At 44.2% G+C, this 23,589-nt stretch overlaps 1 pseudogene; it reads right to left on the reverse strand.

Annotated features, from left to right (window-relative positions):
* Positions 1 to 201: 201 nt before the first annotated feature.
* LOC137361449 (uncharacterized) overlaps positions 202 to 23,589 on the reverse strand; it is a 42,132-nt pseudogene continuing 18,744 nt past the window's right edge.

Raw genomic sequence — 23,589 nt, forward strand, 5'->3', positions numbered from 1 at the left:
ATCTTTGAATATTGAGCGGGGAGCGCGCTGTTTCATCAGGAAATGGTGATGTTCACCCCGGGAAAGTAGCAGACATTCATCGCCTGGCAGGAAGTGGAAGAAATATTTTTCTGATACCTGTTCATTCTAACTAAACAATCAAATTCCGTCCTAACGGAAAGTCTGCCTTTTCTAAAATGGAACACAGACTGCAATTGAGTGCTACTTAAAACAGGAAGCTTTGGTTTCAGTTTTCATTTTTAAAATCCATTTTAGAATAAATGCCCAAGGAGCTGTCAGCAGTTTCTTCAGCTTTTCTCTGAATTTAGTTTGTGTAGCTGCATAAATACACGTGTTTGTACATGAACTCATGTTCATGAGCATGTATCCAGTTTCAGTGGCGATGTATTCAGGAGCGGCATAGTCACCTCTGTAATGTGCTGTGTTTGCCAGACTTTCTTTCTTTTGGGCCTCCTTATCTCGAGAGACAATGGATACGCGCCTGGAGGTGGTCAGTGGTTTGTGAAGCAGCGCCTGGAGTGGCTATAAAGGCCAATTCTGGAGTGATAGGCTCCAGAATTGCCAGACTGGTAGCTATAAAACTCACCGCTGATGTCAGCCACAGCAGTATAAAACTGCCCGATACTGTGAACAGTAAAATAATGGACTTCCTTCTGTTCTCCATCTCAGGATCGCTCTGATTATCATCGATGTGAGTCCGGAATCCCCTGCGAACTCTGCTGGCCACTAAAATACATTTGACTGTCAAACAATTAAACAATAATATCAAAACAAAAGGAAGCCATGGAATTAACACCGTTTGCAACCAGGAATAGGCAACACCTGCTGGCGATGAAAAAAAATCCATTCTTGGGTGACAACCCCAATGAATATTATTTATTATTTGTTCAGGCTAATATGCAAAGAAGAACGGAAGTGTCTGTAAACATAACAGGGCAGAGACCATTGTTACAACCGTGGTCGCAGTTCTCACAGTGCAATACTTTGTTTTAAACTTCTCACAACATATCGCTACAAATCGGTCAAATGTGAAAGAGACAGTAAACCACACTGATATACGCAGGGTGACAGAATTCATGTACAGAATAAACTTACAAACGGCAGTGTAGGATAGGAAAGAATGTGGGAAGTGATATGTAAAAATGTGATAAACTATTACATTGAAGATCATGACCATTAGATCTGCTGTTGCCATGGCCACCATGAAGAGCGAAATACATTTGGAAAGACCGCAATTTCCTCCGGACAGAATCACTATTGTCAACAGGTTTGCTGCACGAAAGAGGGAGAAGAGTTAAATAAAGAGGACAATCGATAACAGTTGGCATGCTATTCTACTTAGGGTTATGGACAGTGATTTGTAATGTTTTAGAGGAGTTGTGACGACATGATGTTCGAAAGAAAGAAACCATTAAACACAATATAGAGAGACTGGAAGGCCGCCGTCCTTCCAGCATACTTCAATCAGATATTGTCAGAGTAGTGAGGGGAGGGTTACTCGGAATCAGTCTTATTAATGGTGAGAGAAAACAATTCCACTACTGCCGACACCCAGGCACTGATGACTGAGTGTGGATACAATGCACTTTGGGCGGTATAATAAATATGACGACATTATATCAGTCATGTGTCATACGTCTCTGTCAGTTTAATCTCAATGACTATCACCTCGGATACTAGTTTGAGGCTTCATTTACCCTATAATGTGCGGTCCTGGCCAAGCCAGGGAAACTCGCAGAAATGGTGTAGTTCTGGAGAAAACCCGCTTAAAGCAAAACTTTGACTTGTTCGATGACTTGTTAATTTTCACCGTCAATATACAAACCGGTTCCCGAACATAAATGCAAATATATAGTTCATTGCAGTGTTGAACACTAAAACCATCTGACACGAGACTTGGCCCATTCAAGACACCGACCCCCTTTTATAAGTTAACATTGCGGCGCCATGGACCAATACATGTTTGAAATTTCCATTTAATTCCTTTCTTCATTTGGAGAGCGGAATCTCTGGATCGGCATCAAATTAGAGTCATAGAGAGATACAGCACTGAAACAGGCCAACTACGGGCCACCGAGTCCGTGCCGACCATCAGCCACCCATTGATACCGATCCTGTATTAATCCCATTTTTCGCTCTCACATCCCCACAATTCTCCTACCATTTACCTACACTAGGGGCATTTCCTTTTTACAATGGCCAATTTACCTACCAACCCACAAATCTTGGGCACGTAGGAGGAAACCGGAGCAACCCCACGCGGTCACAGGTAGAACTTGTGAACTCTGCACAGGCAGTACTCAGAACCGAACCCAAGTCGCTGGAGCTGTGAGGCTGTGGTGCTAGCCACTGTGCCGCCCTTAGTATTATTCAATACAATTTCAAAATAATTGCTGCAAAGATATGAATTCAACTAAAACATTCAGCTCAGACAGAACATTCAATTTATTCAAAAGTCTGTGCTTTTTCTATTCATAATCTGCCCGATGGAACTGCTCAGGAACTGAGTTTAACCGCAAAAGCTCTTTGTAGCCAAGGGGAGAGAAGCAGCTTCTTCAGCCGCAATTATTTCTCAAAATATCTTTCAAAGTCCCTGTTAGGTGGAGCAAGCTGCAAGCCCAGGAATTAGCAACTGTAAATAGACAAGACGCAACCATACCAGTGAGATAAATGTCATGGCCAGTCAATAAAGCATTCTTTCATGATTTATGCACCGTTTGAAGGGCGAGAAAGCAGCATCGCCCTCCCTCAGTACAGGATAAGACAGCTGATCACCCCGTGCGAGCAAGTACTGACCAGAACAGAGACTCACCAGCCACGCAGACCAGTAGGATTCCCATTGATATTCACCCACATATCCCTTCAGATATATGACTCAGCAATGAGGGCATTCACAGCATCTGTTATGTAACCATTAACAGTTATGTTGTCAACAGCTATTGGACAACAGGATATATCGACTTACCAGGAGCACCCAAGACTGTGAGAATAGACTAGTAAATGTCCCTTATCAGTAGAATCATTGGCGGTAACATTTTTAGTGTGAATTCTGGAACTCTTTCCAGTTTTACGTTTCCAACACCCGTTTGGCTGAAATCATTAACGTTACCCTTTTATAGAAAATTCATGCCCTGTTGGGTAAGCAAAGTTGCACAATTAGGAACGTTAGTTACAGTCACTGAACAAACAAGGAGCTGCTGTCCGTTTCAGTACGCCCTGAAAGCCAAAGATGGTGTTGCTCAGTCCATGAAACTCCTGCCCTAGAAATTCATAATGGAAAGTTACCCCAACTGGTAGGTGCGCTGTGTCTGCCCCCTGAACTCTGAAGGTAGCATACCTTCCTGACACTGCGTTAGGTTCTTGGGGCCCCATAATAATTCAGTGAAATATTCACATCCATTGTAAATTTAAATTGTTATATACTGTGATGATAACAGTGATTACGTTCTAACACCACTGGTGACGCTTCTCTTACCTTACTGGTGATGATTCAGTTCTAGTATCACTAGTGATGACTGTACTTTAGCATGTCTGCAGATAATCCTGTTCTATAATTATCAGTAACGGCCTTATTCTACCATTACTGAGGATGAACCTACTTTGACATTACTGGGGTGATCCTCTTCTAACATTACCGTTAGTCACCCTGTTCTAACATTACTGGTGAGGAGCATACTGGATCATTGCTGAAGAAGTGCACACTTTGAAATTACTTGTGTTAACCCGACTCTAATATTGCTGTTGGTAAATATACACGACCATTAATCGCAAATTGTCGCAAATATATGCGACAATTATTCGAACATTATTGTTGGCGGCCATAGTATAGCATCACTGGTGGTGATCCTACTCTCGCATTATTTGTGCTGTTATTTCTCTAATATTACTGATGATGTCACTGCTCTAAAATACTGGCGCTATCTCTGCCCTAATCTTTATGGATTCTAACTTTTACCAGAAGCTAAAATTATTGGTACATCCTATTTTAACTTTACTTCTGAAGACATAGCACGAATTTAAATAGTGGTGACCCGACCGTAACATCAGTGATGCTGACTACCCGAATTCTGCCGCTGATGACATGAGACAAACGTTCATGTTGGTGAGCCTTCTCGAAGATTACTGCTGGTGATGCTACTCTAATATTGCTGGTGCAATCTTATCCTGATATTACTGATGAGGAACTTATACTAACATTTTAGTGGCGACCTGCTCAAATGTAAATGGTGGAGACACTACTTTATCACTGCTTGTGGGAACTCTAACATTACTGGGAAGAAACCGAGTCCAACTTTATAGGTGTTAACCCCACTGTAAAATTATTGGTGAGGCGACAACTCTAACAGCAATGTTGGTGACTGTACACAAACATTACTGCTGTTGATCCAACTCTAACATTATTGATTTTTTTTTATTTAGAGAAACAGCACTGAAACAGGCCCTTCGGCCCACCAAGTCTGTGCCGACCATCAACCACCCATTTATACTAATCCTACACTAATTCCATATTCCTCCCACGTCCCGATATTGCCCTATCACCTACCTATATTAGGGGCAATTTATAATGGCCAATTTACCCATCAACCTGCAAGTCTTTTTGGCATGTGGGAGGAAACCGGAGCACCCAGAGGAAACCCACGCAGACACAGGGAGAGCTTGCAAACTCCACACAGGCAGGACCCAGAATTGAACCCGGGTCGCTGGAGCTGTGAGGCTGCGGTGCTAACCACTGCGCCACTGTGTCATTATCTGTGGATGCTGTACTTTAATATTGCTAGGAACATAGAAGCAGGTGTAGGCCATTCAACCAGTCGAGCCTGCTCCCCATTCAATTAGATCTTGGCTGATCATCTACCTCAAAGCCAATTTCCCGCGGTATCCCAATATTCCTTGATGTCATTAGTATCTCGATATCTATCGATTTCGGTCTTGAACATGCTCAATGATGCAACTCTTGGGCAGAGAATTAGAAAGATTCACCACCCTCTGCGTTAAGAAATTCTTCCTCATCTCAGTCTTAAATGGCCTACCTCTTACTCTGAGACCATGTCCCCAAATCATCTGTATAGATTTTGAACAGCTGTGGCCCCAGCACTGATCTTGTGGTACCTCACTAGTAACAGCCTGCAATGCTGAGAATGACCTATTTATTCCTGCTGTCTGTATTTTGTCTGTTCACCAATTCTCAATCCATACCAGTATATTACCCCAACCCCATGTGCTCAAATTTTGTTGATTAACCTCTTGTGTGGGGCCATATCAAAAGCCTCCTGAAAATCTAAATACACCACACCCACTGCTTCACCTTTATCTGTTTCTCATAAAATTCCTCATAGAACTCCAACAGCTTTTTTAAACTAGATTTCCCTTTTAATAAATCCATGTTGGTTCTGTATTCTGCTGGTGAGGATTTTACTCGTGCGTGATTGGTTGTTATATTATTCTAACATTACAAACTGTAACCCTGCTTTAACTTTATTAGTGAGGATTATAAACTAACCTTAGTGGTTACAAACCCACTTTAACGTTGCTTGCGTTGACTTTATTATAACGTTCTTGGTGGTGACATTAATCTAATATTACTGGCAACACTACTGTACCATTACTGGTGAGGCCCCTACACTAAAATTCTGGTGATCTTACTCTACCTTTCCTGCTGGTTACCTTACATTAATAGAAATGCTGTTGATCCTACTCTAACATTGCTGGTGGTGACCCGACAGTAATATTGCTCCTGGTGACACTTATCTAATATTGGGTGTAGTGAACGTACTCTAACACTACCAGTGATCACGAAACATGAATATTTTTGGTGCTGATTTTACTCAAACATTGCTTGGCGTGATAGGTATTGTAATATTTCTTGTTATAACCTGCTATTACATGACTGGTCGTAAAACTACTCTATCATGACTGTTGGGACACTACTGTAATATTACTGGTGATGGACCTGTTGCAACACTACTGGTAACCGTACGGTATCATTACTAAGAAGGACCCTTCTGCAACCTGTTGGTGATGACCATACACTAACATTATTGCTGTGGATTGCATATAATATTACTGATGATAATACTACTCGAACAGTACTTGTGAGGGCGCCATTCCATCATTACAGGAGATGAAACTACTTTATCAGTACTGGTGATGACTGTATCCTAACATTACTGATGAAGACCAGATTGCAATATCACTATGGCAACCCTACCATAACGTTTCTGGTCGTGGTTCTGTTCTAACATTCCTGGTGTTGCTTCTGTTCGGACATTACAATTTGTGCCACGTCTCTAACGTTGTTGTTAGTTAATTCTACTGTATTATTACTTGTGATGACCATCCGCTATAATTACTGGTCCGATCCAACCTACCATTCCTAGTGGTAAGCCTACTCTAACCTTCTTGGTGGTGACCTCAGTTAACATTACTAGAGAAGACACTTTCTATCATTGTTGGTAGTAAGCTTACTCTAACATTACTGATAAGCATTCCAGTCTAACATTAAAGGTGATAAAGCAACTCTAACATTACTTGTGATGGTGTTAGTCTATCATTATTGTTGCTGATCTAACTCTTAAATAATTAGTGATGACTGTACAGTAGAATTATTTGTGAGGACCCTATTCCAACATTACCTCAGATAACCCTACTAAAATACTGCTGGTGGTGCTCCTGTTCCATAATAAGGCTTGTGATCCTACTCGAACACTCTTCTTTAATATTGATGTTTGACACTCTACGCTAGCATTACTCCTTTACAGTATTGGTGATCACTCCACTCTAATATTGCTGGTGGTACTACTATTCTAACATTACTGAATGCTATGCTACAGTAACATGAATAATGTTGTCATATTGCTAGCGCTGACCATACTCTAACATTGCGTGAGATAACCTGACTCGAACATTACTACTGACGAACTTTACTTCTGTTGATTCTATGCATACTGTAACATTCTGTGTGCTGACGCTGCTCTAATAGCACTGGTGATGTGCTTGCTGACGGAGTACTGGTGGTGACACTACTTTATCATTATCGGTGCGAACCTACTGTAATATTACTGGTGATAACCCCACTCTAACAGAGCTGATGATGGACCTGCTGTATCATTACTGGTGGTAACATGAATCGATCATTACTGGTGGACCGTGGTGTAACATTACATGTGATAACCCCACTCTAACATAACTGGCGCTGGACCTACTATAACATTACTGGCGGTAACCCGACTCTAACTTAACTGGTGATGGATCTACTGCAATATTACTGGTGGTAACACTGCACGATCAGTGAGACCAAATGTAACATTACTGGTGATAATCCAACTCCAACACAACTGGTTCTGTACCTACTGTAAAAATACTGGTGCTAACACTACACTATCATTACTGGTGAGACCCTACTGTAACGTTACTTGTGATATTCCCACTCTAACATGACTGCTGGCGGGCATTACTGTAACATTGCTGGTGGTGAACCTCGTCTGACATTACTGGTGGTGACTCGATTCTAACATTGCTAGTGATTGACCTACTGCAGGAATTATTGTCCGTAACCCTTCTGTAACACTACTGGTGAGACCCTGCTATTATCATCATTATTGATGATGACCGTACTCCAATATTAATGGTGATGACTGTACTCCATCACTACTGCTGATGACTGTACTCCATCACTACTGGTGATGGTCATAACTCTAACATTAATGGTGATGACTGTTCTCCATCACTACTGATGATGACTGTACTCCATCACTACTGGTGATGACTGTACTCCATCATTACTGGTGATCACTGTACTCCATCACAACTGGTGATGGTCATAACTCTAACATTAATGGTGATGGCTGTACTCCATCATTAGTGGTGATGACCGTACTTCATCACTATTGGTGATGACTTTACTCCATCATTACTGTTGATGGTCATACTCTAACATTAATGGTGATGACCATACTCCATCATTACTGGTGATGACTGTACTCCATCACTGGTGACCACTGTACTTCATCATTACTGGTAATGACTGTACTCAATCACTGCTGCTGACGACTGTACTCGATCATCACTGGTGATGATCGTACTCCAATATTAATGGTGATGACCGTTCTTTTTGGGCCTCCTTATCTCGAGAGACAATGGATACGCGCCTGGAGGTGGTCAGTGGTTTGTGAAGCAGCGCCTGGAGTGGCTATAAAGGCCAATTCTGGAGTGACAGGCTCTTCCACAGGTGCTGCAGAGAAATTTGTTTGTTGGGGCTGTTGCACAGTTGGCTCTCCCCTTGCGCCTCTGTCTTTTTTCCTGCCAACTACTAAGTCTCTTCGACTCGCCACAATTTAGCCCTGTCTTTATGGCTGCCCGCCAGCTCTGGCGAATGCTGGCAACTGACTCCCACGACTTGTGATCAATGTCACACGATTTCATGTCGCGTTTGCAGACGTCTTTATAACGGAGACATGGACGGCCGGTGGGTCTGATACCAGTGGCGAGCTCGCTGTACAATGTGTCTTTGGGGCTCCTGCCATCTTCCATGCGGCTCACATGGCCAAGCCATCTCAAGCGCCGCTGACTCAGTAGTGTGTATAAGCTGGGGATGTTGGCCGCTTCAAGGACTTCTGTGTTGGAGATATAGTCCTGCCACCTGATGCCAAGTATTCTCCGAAGGCAGCGAAGATGGAATGAATTGAGACGTCGCTCTTGGCTGGCATACGTTGTCCAGGCCTCGCTGCCGTAGAGCAAGGTACTGAGGACACAGGCCTGATACACTCGGACTTTTGTGTTCCGTGTCAGTGCGCCATTTTCCCACACTCTCTTGGCCAGTCTGAACATAGCAGTGGAAGCCTTACCCATGCGCTTGTTGATTTCTGCATCTAGAGACAGGTTACTGGTGATAGTTGAGCCTAGGTAGGTGAACTATTGAACCACTTCCAGAGCGTGGTCGCCAATATTGATGGATGGAGCATTTCTGACATCCTGCCCCATGATGTTCGTTTTCTTGAGGCTGATGGTTAGGCCAAATTCATTGCAGGCAGACGCAAACCTGTCGATGAGACTCTGCAGGCATTCTTCAGTGTGAGATGTTAAAGCAGCATCGTCAGCAAAGAGGAGTTCTCTGATGAGGACTTTCCGTACTTTGGACTTCGCTCTTAGACGGGCAAGGTTGAACAACCTGCCCCCTGATCTTGTGTGGAGGAAAATTCCTTCTTCAGAGGATTTGAACGCATGTGAAAGCAGCAGGGAGAAGAAAATCCCAAACAGTGTGGGTGCGAGAACACAGCCCTGTTTCACACCACTCAGGATAGGAAAGGGCTCTGATGAGGAGCCACCATGTTGAATTGTGCCTTTCATATTGTCATGGAATGAGGTGATGATACTTAGTAGCTTTGGTGGACATCCGATCTTTTCTAGTAGTCTGAAGAGACCACGTCTGCTGACGAGGTCAAAGGCTTTGGTGAGATCAATGAAAGCAATGTAGAGGGGCATCTGTTGTTCACGGCATTTCTCCTGTATCTGATGAAGGGAGAACAGCATGTCAATAGTCGATCTCTCTGCACGAAAGCCACACTGTGCCTCAGGGTAGACGCGCTCGGCCAGCTTCTGGAGCCTGTTCAGAGCGACTCGAGCAAAGACTTTCCCCACTATGCTGAGCAGGGAGATTCCACGGTAGTTGTTGCAGTCACCGCGGTCACCTTTGTTTTTATAGAGGGTGATGATGTTGGCATCGCGCATGTCCTGGGGTACTGCTCCCTCGTCCCAGCACAGGCATAGCAGTTCATGTAGTGCTGAGAGTATAGCAGGCTTGGCACTCTTGATTATTTCAGGGGTAATGCTGTCCTTCCCAGGGGCTTTTCCGCTGGCTAGGGAATCAATGGCATCACTGAGTTCCGATTTGGTTGGCTGTATGTCCAGCTCATCCATGACTGGTAGAGGCTGGGCTGCATTGAGGGCAGTCTCAGTGACAGCATTCTCCCTGGAGTACAGTTCTAGGCAGTGCTCAACCCAGCGGTCCATCTGTTTGCGTTGGTCAGTGATTATGTCCCCCGCTTTAGATTTGAGGGGGGTGATCTTCTTGATGGTTGGCCCAAGAGCTCTCTTCATGCCATCATACATTCCTCTGATGTTTCCGGTGTCTGAGGCCAGCTGAATATGACTGCATAGGTGTTGCCAGTACTCGTTTGCGCAACGCCTAGCTGTTCTTTGTGCAGTACTTCTGGCTGCTTTAAGTGCTGCGGATGTTAAATCGCTGGGGGCTTTCTTGTAGTTCAAAAGTGCAATGCGCTTAGCGGCTATGACAGGTTCCAGCTCTTCATTATGAGATTGAAACCAGTCTGCATTTCTCTTCGCACTTTTGCCGTAGGTGGTCAAAGCTGACTCATAGATGGCGTCTCTGATGTGGGCCCACTTGGTCTCAGCATCCCCTGTGGGAGTGTTTTGAAGGGCTGTTACAAGTGAATTTAGAAATTTTTGTAACAGCTGTGGGTGAGAAATTCTGCTCGTGTTGATGCGCGGGTGGCCCTTCTGCTTGGAATGATGCAACTTCTTTGGTCTGAGTCTAACCTTGCTGCACACCAGGGAATGGTCGGTGTCGCAGTCCGCACTGTGGAAGCTGCGTGTGATTTGAACACTGTTTAAGGCGGCTCGCCTTGTGACAATGAGGTCTAGCTGGTGCCAACGACGTGATCTTGGGTGCCTCCATGAAACCTGGTGACAGGGTTTAGTGTGAAAGAACGAGTTGGTGATGCAGAGGTTATGATAGGTACACAACTCAAGCAGTCTCTGCCCGTTCTCATTCATCCTTCCAACGCCATAGCGCCCAAGGCAGGAGGGCCATGAGTCATGGTCGGCCCCAACCCTGGCATTAAAGTCCCCCAGCAGGAATAGGTGTTCGGTGTTGGGGATGCTGCTAATGATGTTATGGAGTTGTTCATAGAACTGGTCTTTAGCTTCATGTGCGGAACAGAGTGTTGGAGCATAGATGCTGAGTAGGTGTACTGGACCAGAGGTGGTGAGCAGTCGGATGGACAGTATGCGTTCCGAGCCATTTGAGGGAGGCTCTATCATGCTGAGCAAGGAGTTTCTGATGGCGAAGCCCACTCCATGCTGTCTTGGTTCTTCAGGATCCCTGCCCTGCCAGAAGAAGGTGTAGTCTTGCTCTGCTAGAGAGCCACTCGCGGGGAGGCGAGTCTCCTGAAGTGCTGCAATGTCCACATTGAGTCTACTGAGCTCGTTGTTAATGATGGCGGTCTTCCGAGAATCGTTGATTTGTGTAAGGTCTTCCGACAGGCCAGGACACATAGTTCTGACGTTCCAGCTTGCAAAGCGAAGGGCTGGTACCTTCTTTCCTTTTTTCATGTTGTTTGGTGCGGTGTATCAGTCCACCTTTCGGGCAATGACCCTGAGCTCCAAGCACCCATTGAAGCAGGCAGACTGTGGCGGGACAGAACCTTATTGTCCGGGGGCTGCCCGGTTTGAGGCGGGCGGTAGCTGTCCAGTGAGGTGCAATGACCTCTCCCACCGACAAAGGCAACCCGTGGCGCCCAGTTTCTACGCCAATTTATCTGGACTTATAACCCGTAACTGCTGCCTTCCGTGTTGTTTCAGTCGTTGTGAGGCAACTATGGAGTGACCTCTCCATGGCGCATGCCTGGGCAAATTTATGGAGGTTGAGAGTTGCCCAGTCGTCAAAACCCCCCTCTCGGCCTTTCTGGTGGGGTCCAAAGGAGTGCAGGACACGACGTTTGGCACCAGTATGGCTGCAGGAACTGCCGGAAACATGCCAAAGGTGACACATGACCGCCCACGGGGTTCCGCTCCGGATTTTCTGTTAGGGTTTACTCCCTTAGCCTTGGTCTCTCCCGAGACGCCCACAAGGCAGTGGGGTTGTTGGGGCCCCTACACAGGTGTAGGATGGTGCCGGTGGGAGGAGGGGATGCAAGGGGGAGGGGTAGAGGGAGGGGGTGGGGGGGGGTGCAGGGGAAGGGGGTGCGGGGTGAAGATGGTGCGAGGGGGGTGGCGGGCTGGGACGGGGTTGTGAGGGGGTGAGCTGAGAGGGTGGAGCAGGGAAGGGGACGGGGGTGGGGGGGGTGGAAGAGGGGTAAAGGGGGGGAGGGGGGGTGGAATCTGGTGCAGGTAATAAGCCATTTCCTCAGTGCCCACCATCGACGTCCGGAAAGCTCATCCACGTCCTTCGGGAGGTGAAGCATCATTTGGCAGACTTAGAGGTGATTACATTTGTTAAGGGTTTTTTTTTGCAGTGGTTTAAATAAAGGCATGCAGCATTGCCGACAGTGCGCTGCAGATGCTCTCCGAGCCATCTCCCGCGGGCGCTTTGAAGTTGCGGCCGGGGGGGCCGTTCGTGGATGTTTTGGGTGTTCGGGGCACCTTTTCCCAGGACTTCTCTCGGGTCCCGCAGCTCCTTCTTCACCTCAATGGACTTACCGCATGCCGTGGCTGCAGACACTCTGGACTGTGAAGACAGCAGGATCGGAGATTAAAGTATCGGCAGCTGTTCTCGTCAGTTTCATCTGGATCAATTTCATTGAGAAAACAAAGAGCAGGTGTGGCTGGGGGAGGGCAGTGGGCCCAGGTAACATACACTAAACTAACTGTTAACTTTTAGATAGGGCTAAAATGAACTGATTTAAAGAGCCAGGGGAATTTAAACAGTTTAAGAGGGCAGATTGGGGGAGAAAACGTTAGGGATGGGAGCAGATGGCCATGGATAGAGTTGAACAGCAAGGGAGCTTCCTAGGGAGCTTCCAGCCCAGGAGCCATCTGATGACCGTACTCCATCATTATTGGTGATGACTTTACTCCATCATTATTGGTGATGACTGTACTCGATCATCACTGGTGATGACCGTACTCCAATATTAATGGTGATGACTGCACTCCATCAGTACTGATGATGACTGTACTCCAATATTAATGGTGAAGACCGTACTTCATCACTATTGGTAATGACTGTACTTCATCATTACTGTTGATGGTCATACCCTAACATTACTGGTGATGATCGTACTCCATCACTACTGCTGATGACAGTATTCTATCACTGGTGATCACTGTACTCCATAATTACTGGTGATGACTGTACTCAATCATTACTGCTGATGACTGTACTCCATCACTGGTGATCACTGTACTCCATCTTTACTGGTGATAACTGTACACAATACTGCTGATAACTGTACTCCATCACTGGTGATCACTGTACTCCATTATTACTGGTGATGACCGTACTCCAGTATTACTGGTGTTGACTGCACTCTATCATTGCTGGTCATGGTCATACTCGAACATTAACGATGATGACTGAACTCTGACATAAGCTTTGCTGATCCTACTATAATGTTAGTTATGGTGATTTTATTTAAACTGTCCTCCTGAAGTCTCTGAACGTTTCTCATAATAAACTTCTTAAAACATATTCACGATCAGCCCAGTGCTGGCCGTCTCACTGGCCTGTCTAATCCTATTGCCTTGACAACAGTCAAGGTCATCTCTGATCATTCCAGGTGTCTTTTATACTCACACTCCTCATCTCCTTTTCTGCTGAAATAAACTCCAGCTGAGGTAATACATAATTACACTTTCAGCTGCCAACCCTTTAGCCATTGAGGCATTGGACATAATTTGTCAGTCTTCTTTAGACTCGGGGGTAGTGACAGAGGATTGGAGAATTGCAAACGGTAGACCCTTATTCAAAAAGAAGGTGTAAAGATACAACACCTACAGGCAAGTCAGTTTAACTTCGGTGGTGAATAAAATTCTAGAAAGAATAGTTCGGACAAAATTAATAGTCACATGGACAAATTTGAGTTAATTGAAGAAAGTCAGCATGGATTTCGTAAGGGAAAACTTATCTAACGAACTTGCTGGAGTATTTTAAAGAGATAACAGAGAGGGTTGATAATGATAATGTAGCTGATGTGGTCTACATGGTCTTCCAAAAGGCATTTGATACAGTGTCACATAACAGACTTATGAGGGAAATTGTAGCTCATGGAATAAACTGGACAGCAGCAACATTGATATGGAATTGACTGAGTGATAGAAAACAAAGAGCAGTGGGTAATTGATGTTTTTGGGCTGTAGGAAGGTTTACAGTGGAGTTCCCAGCGATCAGTGTTGGGGCCCTGAAATATTAATGACCTAGACCTTGGTGTACAGGGCACAATTTCAAAGTTGATGGATGATATGAACCGTGGAAGCATTGTGAACTGTAAAGACGAAAGTGTAAAACTTCAAAAGGTCATAGACAAATTGGTGGAATGGGCAGACAGGTGGCAGATGAAGCTCAATGCAGAGAAATGTGAATTGACACATTTTGTTAGGAAGGGTATGGAGAGGCGACACAAAATAAAGGATACAATGCTAAATGGGGTGCAGCAGCAGAGGGCTCTGGATGTGTATGTGTGTTAGTTCATTGAAGGTGGCTGGACAGATTGAGAAAGTGGTTCATAAAGCATGCAGTATCCTAGGCTTTATTAACAGAGGCAGAGGGTACAAGAGCAAGGAGGTTATGTTGAACTTGTACAAGACACTAGTTCAGCCTCAGCTGGCATATTGCATCCAATTCTGGGTTCCACGCTTTAAGAAAGATGTGAAGGCTTTAGAGAAGTGCAGAAAAGATTCTCCAGAATGGTTCCAGGGATGCGGAACTTCAGTTATGAAGGTAGATTGGAGAAGTTGGAACTGTTTTTTATCTTGGAGAAGAGAAGGTTGAGAGGAATTTTGTTACAGGTATTCAAAATCATGAGGGGTCTGGACAGAGCAGACAGCGAAAAACTCATGAAAGGTTCAAGAATAAGAGGGCACAGATTTAAAATAATTGGTAAAAGAAGCAGAAGCCAAATGAGGAAAAACTTTTTCACGCAGCGAGTGGTTAAGGTCTGGAATGCACTGCCTGAAAGTGTTGTGAAGGTAGGTTCAACTGAAGCATTCAAAAGGTAATTCCACTGTTCTATGAAAAGGAAGAATGTGTAGGCTTACGGGGAGAAGGTGGGGAGTGGCACTCGGTGAAATGCTCATTCAGCCAGCCGGTTGGCCGAATGGCCTCCTTCTGCACTGAAACAATTCTGTAATCCATCTGTTGCTGTCAATATGCCGCGGCCCCTTTGACAATGTAGACTGCAGTAAATTCCTTACTCTCTCCTACTAATGTTCCTTCTGCTAACCCTGCCCTAACTTTGCCTTTATCATTCCAAGCCTAAAACACATAAAGGTATGTAGTCAACAACTGCTTCAACCATCCATCGGCATACCTGGCTGAACAGCATCAAACAGCACCAGGCCCTGTTCTCCTCCGCCAAACCTGCTCACTATTCCAGCATCATTCTGAAATGTAACACACAATTGCAGGAGCAAATTAATCTCTGTAAACTCAGTTCCTCCTCTACCACTGGTCTCACCTCCAACAAAGAATGCTCTTTGACACCGTGTCGATACTTGTCTTATTAGGCTTCAGTGAAGCCCCTTTGACCATTTCATTGTGTTAACGATGTGATATAAATGCACGTTGCTCTGTTTGAACTTTTGACCGCTGTTCTTGATATTCTTGGAAATATCCTGAAATGAATGGACCAGGCCGACCCAGTGAATCATGGTCCAACTTCACCATTCCCGCAAAATAGACCCAGAGTCCTATTCCATTCCTTCACTTGGAGTATTCAGATGACCAGCCTGCTTTAGAAACTTGATTTTCATTGAAACGTATTGAACCCCGGGATACTCGGCTTAGAGCATCGAGGGAGTCCCAAGAGGAAGGAGCTGGGACAGGAGTACGCTCATCTCACTGCCGACCAGCAGCTTCACTTCAAGATCCAACTCCCAGCTTTATAGCTGCAACACCTGAAATACCGACTATTACAAATGGAATTACCCGGGTTGTTCGCCCTAGATTTATCCTCCAATAGATCTTCATTAAGGATTTACTGACAGATCAGAGAATAAAAGGCAAAAGGCACAGGCAAGGCTGTGCCACACCAGCCCGAGAGCCAGAGCAACGTGAAAATGTCCTGTGATAACGGTGCAGGGAGAAAGGATGCAGCATGGAACAGCGAGAGCAATAACCTCACACATAATCCCTCTTACAACTTTGGGGAGCAAATGTTTTACTTTTAATTTCTTCACAAAGACGTGGCAATGCCTTCATTTGCTGCCAACATCTTATTGTTTCTCTGCCAGTAGAGACATTTTATTTTGCTCTGTGTTTATTCTGCAGCAAAATGGATTTCTCTGAGATGCTCCCAGAATTCACTCTCTGGTCATTTAACGAAAGAATCCTGTTGAAGCTCCTGAGTCAGACGCATCGAATCACAAACATTCAGGGAACAGAAAGAGGCCCCTTGGGCAATCATGTCTTCGTTGGCTGCAAAATGAGACACCCAGCCTAATCCAACCTTCCAACATTTGGGCCATAGCCCGGCAGGTTATGGTACTTGAGGTGTATATCCAGACACCTTTAAAATGAATTGGGGGTTTCTAACTCTACTACCCATTCAGGCAGTGAGTTCCAGACCTCCACCACCCTCAGGGTGAAACTTGTTTGCCTCGTCTCACCTCCAATGTTTCTATCAATCACGTTAAATCTATACCCGTTAGTCACTGACCTCTCTGCTAAGATAGATGGGCCCTTAACATGCACTCTGTTCGGGCCTCTCACAATTTTATACATCTCAATCATATCTCCCCTCAGCCTTCTCACTGGCTTGGCCAGCATTTATTGCCCATCCCTAATTGCCCTTGAGAAGGTGGTGGTGAGCTGCCTTCTTGAACTGCTGTAGTCCATGTGAGGTAGGTATTCCCACAGTGCTGCTCGGAAGGGAGTTCAAGGATTTTGACCCAGTGACAGTGAAGGAACGGCAATATAGTTTCAAGACAGGATGGTGTGTGACTTGAAGGGGAACTTGCAGGTGGTGGTGTTCCCATGCATTTTCTGCCCTTGTCCTTCTGGTAGGAAGAGGTCGCGGGTCTGGAAGGTGCTGTCTAAGGATCCTTGGAGTTTTGCTGCAGTGCATCTTGTAGATGGTCCACACTGCTGCCACTGTGCGTCGATGGTGGAGGGAGTGAATGGTTGTGGATGGGGTGCCAATAAAGCAGGTTGTTTTGTCCTGGATAGTGTCCCCAAACCCCTAGGATGTTGATAGACCCTCATCGCTGGTGCCATTCTAGTAATTCTCTTCTGCACCTCATCTAAGGCCTTGACATTCTCCCTAAAGAGTGATGTCCAGAATTTAATACAATATTCAAGCTGAAGCCGAACCAGAATTTTATAAGTGATTAACATAATTTCCTTGGTTGTGCACTCTATTCCTCTGTTAATAAAGCGAATGATCCTATATGTTTTGTAACAGCCTTGCTAAGTTATCCTGTAATCTTTTAATATACATACGCCTCCTGAAATCTCTGACTCTGTAACACCTTTAAAGCCGTACCATTCTGATCATATTGTCTCCCCTTGTAATTTCTACTAAAATGTATTACTTCACGCATCTCTATATTAGGTTTCTTCTGTCATGTGTCTGGCATTTCACCAGTGTCTTTGTTCTCTTAAAGTCTGTTCCTATCCTCCTCATTGCTTGAATACCACTAGTGGAATCAGTACAGCCCAACTCCACTGATCACTGTAAATTGACGGAACAAGTGAGAAGCATGTGGCTGTTGGGACGTGCCAATGAGAGCTGTTCATTGCAAAAGAGTTAATACTGCAAGTCCAACCCCATTGGTCACTGTAAATTCACTAGCTCTTCTAGATTCATATAGGCGAGAGGACTGGCATGAATGGCTGTTCATTACACCAACAACAACTTTCATCTATGTAGCGCCATAAACTTAAGAAAATGCCGCAAAGCACTTCACATGAGCGTAAAAAAATGCAGGGAGGGAAACTGAGCCAAAGAAAGTGATATTAGGTCAGTTGACCAAAAGAATGGACAAAGCCATAGGTTTTAAGGAGAATTTACCAAAGGCGAATGAGGTAGAACGCTTTAGGGAGGAATTTCAGAGGTTGGAGAATGCACAGCTGAAGGTCAAGCTTCCCATGGCGGGGCAAAGAAATTTTCTCATGCACAAGAGATCGGACTTCTCTGAAGTTTATTGGACTGCATAATGTCACAGAGGTCTGCAGGGTCTATGTCTTGCAGGGATTTAAACACGAGGATGGATTTTTAAATCTATACGTTGCTGTGCTGAGAGCCAATGCAGTTCAATGGGTACAGGAGTGATGCGTGAATGGGACTTCATGCCGGTTACTTTCTAAGCAGCAACTTTTGGTAATATCATGTCCAGTAGAGAGATATTATATTGTTACTTTTAAGATACGAACTTTATTCGAGGTGGACTATTTTATAATTGACTTTACCTTTTGAAAAATGTGGGGCAATGTTGCAAAAACAGCCGCTGGTGATCAGCCGACCTGGCCTCTGTATAAAAAGATACATTTCGGGCTAAGAAATGTCTACTACACCATTCCTGAAACATCAAGGGATATTCCTGAATTGAATGGATACTTCTGAATCACAAACGCTGTGAAGTTGCCCCTGAATTTTACCCAAGCACACATTAATTGATGGCCATGATTTCTACATCCTGGTGCATTGTGTGGTCACAACATGGGAGAAGGCCATGCAACTCCTGACGGAAGCTAACGTGAGAGGATTTATCTTAAAAGGTAGTTCTCTGGACAGAGAGCGAGGGGAGATCAAAGCAACATCACAGAAGGTAGTCGAGCCAGGGGGCTGTGAAATGATATAACCAAAACAAAGAAGGAACCCTGCTGTGAATTCTATACTTCAACTTGGTGCAGCAGAGAACTGAAAGTGACCCATCACAATCAATCTGAAATCCTAATCACCAGAAATGAACAACACCTCAGCAAGTCAAGACAACAAACAAGCCAGGCCTACATTTTTAAATGAGTCTGTTCTACTTAGAAGATTCAGCAGGTTTACCATAAACCACACGTAGCTACCACACCTTGAAACTCACCCTTGATGTTCTGTATATCTTCTCTCAAGAGCGCATGTGAGAGTGAATGCTTGCGTGAATGTTATTGCAACTATTTCGGGGAATGAATGTTGCTCATTAAATACTTAAACTTCTGTTTAAAACTTACAAGAAAACCTGTCTCTCTCTGTTTAGTTGGCGAGTAAAACACTCAGGGACTAATTCATTATTTTAAATAAAACACGATTGCGGTCAGTTGGGAAGTGAACTGTGCAAACCACTCATACCCCTGACCACCTGGCCAGAACTGTAATTCCAATTGTATGGAGAGTGGAAGATGGGAGATCGGATAGAATAACATTGGAAGTCAAGTCTGGTGGAATCATAATTCTAGATTCTAGACAATTGCCAAGGACTAAATAATAACAAAGACATTCTGGTTAGTTGAAAAAAATAGAAGAGAGAAAATGGGGAACTAGTTAGCCTGATATCAGTCATAGGAAAAATGCTGGAATCTACTTGAAGGAATGTGGTAACAGGGATTTTGGGAAATCATAATATGATTATGCAGAGTCAACACGGATTAATGAAATGGAAATTGCGTTTGACAACCCTGTTTGAATTTTTTGAGGATGTAACTCCTAAGATGGTTTACAGGGAATCAGCAGATGTAGTTTTTATATATTTGCAAGAATCAATCCATAAGGTGCCATACATGAGTTTATTGCACAAAATTAGGACCCATGGGAATGGACGTATTATATGAGCATGGATTTAGAATTCGTTAATCTACAAAAAAGAAAGGAGCAATAAACAGGACTTTATGTGTTGGCAGGTTGTATTTAGTGGGGCACTGCAAGGATCAGTATTTGAGCCTCAGCTATTTGCAATCTATACCGATGACTTGGATGAAAGGTCTGAGTGTAAGGTACACAAGTGTGCTGACAATACAAAGTTGGGTGGGAAAGTAAGCAGTGAGGAGGATGCAAAGAGGCTGCAAAGGAATGTAGACAGAGTTGTTGAGTGGGCAAGAACATGATAGATGTAATATAATGTGGCAAAGTGTACGGTTATCCAGTTTGATAAGACAAATAATTTTAAATAAGACAGATTAATGTTTGAATGGCAAAGGACTGGAAAATATTTGCATTCAGATGTACCTGAATGCTCTTGAATATAAAATCAAAGAATCAAAGAAAGGTTACAGCAGAGGAGGCCATTTGACCCGTCAGGTCCGTGCTGGCTCTCTGCAAGAGCGAATAACATAAGTCCCACTCCCCATCTTTTCCCTGTAGCCACTTATTATTTTTCTCTTCAGATAACTATCCAGTTCTCTTTTGAAGGCCTCGATTGAATTTGCCTCCACCACAATCTCAGGCAGTTCATTCCAGATCCTAACCACTCGCGGTGGATAAATGTTTTTCCTCATGCCACAGTAGCTCCTTTTGCCAATCATCTTAAATCCGTGCCCTCTGGTTCTGGATCATTCGGCCAGTGGGGACACATTCTCCCTATCTAATCTGTCCAGATATCTCATGATTTCGAACAACTTTCGATCAACTTTCCTCTTAATCTTCTTTTCACAGAGAACAGACGCAGCATCTCCAACTTTTATACGTCACAGAACTTCCTCATCCCTGGAATCATTCTCGTGAATTGTTTTTGCGCCTTCTCCAATGCCTTAATATCTTTCCAAAAATGCGCTGTCCAGAATTGGACACAATACTCCAGGTGACTCCAAACAAGTGTTTCTTCATGTTTATCACAACCTCTTTGCTTTTTTATACTGTATGCCCCTATTTATAAAGCCCAGGATCACATATGCTTTCTCAACTTGCCCTGCAACCTTCAATATTTATCCCCAAGGTCCGTCTGGTCTGACACCCCGTTATAATTCTATCCTTTAATTTATATTGTCTCTCCTCATTCTTTGTACCAAAATGAATCACTTCACACTTTTCTGCATTAACTTTCATCTGCCACTTGTTCACCCATTCCACCACCCGATATCCTTTTGAAGTTTATCACTATCATCCTCACAATTGGCACTAATTCAACGTTTTATTTCATCCACATATTTTGAAGCTGTACACTGTGTACCCAATCTAGGCCTTAAATCTGTATCAAAAAAGCAGGGGTCCCAACAACAATCGCTGGTGAACCCCACTGTATATATTTCTGCCCCACTGAATGTATTTCTTTTTCGCTTGACTCTATATTTCTCCCCTTGTCCAGTCTCTTCCAACTTACATCCGTGATTCTTCTGATGGCCTACACCATTGCACAAATTTCATACTTCCTGGATGTAACTCTTCCTTTTGGAAGTCCAGTCTCTCTACACCTCCATCTCCCACAAGGACGGCTTGGGACCACTTGGTTTCCTCCTTGAACAGAGGCCCAAACAGCCCTCATCCACCGCCACCCTCCTCCTCCTGGCTGAACTTGTTCTCACATTGAATAACTTTTCCTTCAATTCTACTCGCTTCCTCGAATTTAAAGGTGTTGCTATGGGTACCTGTATGGGACCTAGTTATGCGTGTCTTTTTGTGAGGTATGTTGAACATTCCTTGTTCTAGTCCTACTCAGGCTCACTCCCCCAACTCCTTTTTCGGTACATTGATGACTGTATCAGTGACGTTCCTGTTCTCTTCCCGAAATGGAAAACTTCATCAACTTCAGTTCCAATTTCCACCCTTCTCTCACCTTTGCACCATCACATTTCCCTTCCATTTCTCGACTTCTCGGTCTCCATTTCTGGGGATAGGCTGTGTAGTAATGCTCATTATGAGCCCACCTACTCCCACAGCTACCTTGACTACACCTCCTCACACTCTGTCATCTGTAAGGACTCCATTCCATGCTCCCAGTTTTTCCATCTGCATCACATCTGTTTAGATGATGCCACCTTCCACAGCAGCACTTTTAATATGCTTCATTTTCCGTCAACTGAGCATTCCCTTCCCCCTATTCCACTTTGGTTGACAGTTCCTTCATCAGTGTCCACCCATTTCCCGCAGTTCAACCCTCACCCCTTCCCTTCCCCCCCAGAAGCGGGATGGGGTTCCCATTGTCCTCCTTTTCCACACCATCAGCCTCTTGATCTACAGGCTTATCACCCATCGTTTCCGACACATCAATGGTGATGCTATTACCGAACATGTCCACTCCCTCTCAGCATTCAGAAGGGACCATTCTCGCCGTGACCTCCTGGTCTCATTGTCCAGCACCCCTGACATCTCACCCTTTCCCATGGCACCTTCCCAAGCAATCACAGGATGTATAGCATCTGCCCTTTTACCTCCTCGCTCACAGTGTAACTGTTACATAGATATAAAGGACAGGGGATTTTGAGGATTGCAACAACAATTTAATTAGAAATAAAATAAACGTGAGTTTAGTGGTATAGAGTAACAGTTTAATTAGAAATGTGGAACAGGCAGATTTAGGGGGACCACGGTAACGTTTCAATGAGCAAGAGAAAAAGGGAGATTTCGGGGAGTACAGTAACTGTTTAATTCGAAATAGAGAACAGGGAGATTTCGGAAAACAGTGCATGTTTAATTAGAAATAATGAGTTTAGCGAAGCATAATCACTGCTAAATTAGAAATAAACGACAGGATAAGTTAGGAAAACATACTAACGGTTTAATAGAGAAATAGAGAACAGGGAAATTTAGTAGAACACAGTAACTGTTCAGTTCAGAATTTTTAGAAGTTTAGGAATTGGGCGCAAGGAACAGACACCATGTCTATCGAAGTAGGTGACAAGGGAACACAGATACTCTTCAATAACAAGTAGAGGGCACGGAATGTCAGGAGAACACAGTAACTGTTTAATTAGAAATAAAGACACTCAAGGGAACACGACAACTTTTAAATTAGGAACAGGGGTGGCTGTATCACAACCATATGGGAATAAAATTGACGTAGTAATGCAACAGTTAACATCTTCATGCCATTGCTTTCTATTTTGCGTGTTGATTTTGGATGATGTGAATGATGACATAACGGCTTCTCACGATTGTAGTTGGGTGCAGATACATTGCTATTGATATAATCAATGGAATTACAGCATCTGCCTGCTGCCTGGCTCTTGCCGTAATCCTGTTGATCGTCTGGATTCAGTTAAATGAGAATGTGTCCATTATGGGTACAAAGAAAAACTGCTCGTAATTCACCACCATTTCCCACAGAAGCTGGATATCAGCCAGATTGGCAGAGCCTGAGATCCATGGGCAAATGGAATTGTGTGGAGTTTGGCTTTTTGAACTTCTGAATGGCGTGGAGCAAATGTGATAGGTAAAGGGGGAATTTAATCAAAATTAATAAATGATGCCCATTCATATTTATAGTGCTAAGGTTATTGTTGGCATAATGTTTTCAATAAGTTTCATGAACACGGAAGTGAGATATCATGTTTATTAAACACGCAGTACACGTAGAGCGACGTCTCAATTCATTCCATCTTCGCTGCCTTCGGAGAATACTTGGCATCAGGTGGCAGGACTATATCTCCAACACAGAAGTCCTTGAAGCGGCCAACACCCCCAGCTTATACACACTACTGAGTCAGCGGCGCTTGAGATGGCTTGGCCATGTGAGCCGCATGGAAGATGGCAGGATCCCCAAAGACACATTGTACAG

Source organism: Heterodontus francisci, unplaced genomic scaffold (assembly GCF_036365525.1).
Source record: "Heterodontus francisci isolate sHetFra1 unplaced genomic scaffold, sHetFra1.hap1 HAP1_SCAFFOLD_106, whole genome shotgun sequence".
Taxonomy (NCBI): Eukaryota; Metazoa; Chordata; class Chondrichthyes; order Heterodontiformes; family Heterodontidae; genus Heterodontus; species Heterodontus francisci.